Source organism: Balaenoptera borealis (assembly GCF_965194805.1).
Source record: "Balaenoptera borealis genome assembly, chromosome: 2".
Lineage (NCBI taxonomy): Eukaryota > Metazoa > Chordata > Mammalia > Artiodactyla > Balaenopteridae > Balaenoptera > Balaenoptera borealis.
The window spans coordinates 158,327,013-158,328,897 of record NC_138867.1 but is presented as its reverse complement, the minus strand read 5'-3'; positions in this window follow the sequence as shown (position 1 = coordinate 158,328,897).

The window sequence follows — 1,885 nt, the reverse complement described above, 5'->3', positions numbered from 1 at the left end:
ATAAAATAAAAATAAATTTTTAAAAATTTTTTAATTTTTTTTTAAATTTTTTTTAAAATTTTTTAATTTTTAATTTTAATTTTTAAAAATTAAAAAAAGGCAAATTACAAGTACAACCCAAATTTTTCTCAAGACATTTAAAGGCTTCATTCCTGGGCCCGAGACTCAGCAAGAACAGCAGGTCTGGAAGCCAAGAGGCCCAGGAGTGAGTCCCAGCTCTGCCATGAGCTAGCTAGTCTGTTTCTCATTCTGGGCCTCAGTTTCCCCATTTTCTAAAGTGAGACGTCTGCGTGAGCCTTTAGGTTCTCCCAGCTGGCAAGTCCATGCTTATCCGAGATGACTGGGATCTCGTTCCTTAGCCTCATCTTCCCAGCACTCACAAATTAAGCAACTAGACCACGATCGCCAATTTGGCCCCCTGACCGAGGAAAACAAATGAAGGTGTTCCCTGATCTTCTCTGAGACACATGTTACCCTGCTAATTTCATCCACGGCATAACTATAGCCCAGTTACAGTGACGGTGTAGGATCAGCAAGAGAGGGATGTCAGAGGGGGTCTCAACTCCCTTCAAAGTCTCAACTGAACAGCCTGGGAGTCAGATTTCATGTAAGGTCGTTCCCTCATTTAACGAGCACCTCCTGAGCCTACTGTGGGTGGGTCAGGCCCTCGGCAGGTGCCGGAGCTACAGGCTGCTGATGTGAGTGTCATTAGGACCTCCCCGCGTCAGCAGTTATACAAGCATTCTCTCTATCTTCACCATATCCCCCCAGGGTCGCTACCATCTTTGTCTGTTTTGTACTGAAGGAAACTGGGGCTCGGAGAGGGTAAGAAACATGCTCTGCGTCTCACAGAGCAAGAAAGTGCCACAGCCAATATTCGAATCCAAGTAGTCGGCTCCTGATTCCTGAGCTATGCTTTCAGGCTCTTCATAACAGCACTTGCCACGGGAATCAGATCCCATCCGTCCATTCATTGGACGTGGGCGTGCATATTTTTTGGGCATCTGCTCTGTACCTAGTCTTGTCCTGGAAGCTGGGGCTTTGGCCAAGAATCAGACCCTCCAGAGACCATGGAGGGGCTCCAAGTTCTCAGTACAGAGTCTAGCTAGTGAGATGGACCAAGCGTGGAGGACTGTTCCTACTCAGGCCCAGAGAATGTAGCCCACTCATTCATTCACTCACTCACTCATTCATTCATTACCTCACTCATTCATTCACCACCTCACTCATTCATTCACCCAACTCCTATGCCCCATGCTATACCAGGCCTTGTGCTAAGACCTGGTACAATCCTGAGAACCCCAATCATGACCTCACAGATGTGAGGGTCTAAAAGGAGAGGCAGACAATCAACACAGCAGCAGATGAAATGGTTCTGGTGGGGATGAGCGCTGTGAAGACAATAAAATTGGATGAGGAATTAGAGTGACTGAAGGGGCAGTGAGGGTGGCCAGGGAAGGGCCCCGAGGAGATGACTTTTACAATGTAGTCAGAAAAGTGAGAAAGAGCCAGCCCAGAGAGTAGCAAGTGCAAAGCCCGCAGAGCCAGGGAGAATAGAGTGGTGTAAGGGGTGACTGATGGCCTGTTTCAACCGTGGCTCCCATGAGGCCCCGGGGCATGGTCAGGCCCAGACCCACACGGCCCATATCTATAATGAAGGGTTTGGAGTTTTCTCCAGGGGCCAGTGCCGTCTCCCTACCCAGCAGCCTCTCCTGGAAACATCCGGCTCACAGACAGCTGTGACTGTAGTCAAGGCCCTGCTTGCTCCCTGGGTGGGGCCGGGCCCATGTCACCAATCCCTGCTATCATGGGTCAAGGAGTGTGGCCTTCCTCAGAGGACAGGGCCGTGGGGAATGCATCCTTAGCTGGGCCTCCACATTCCTCA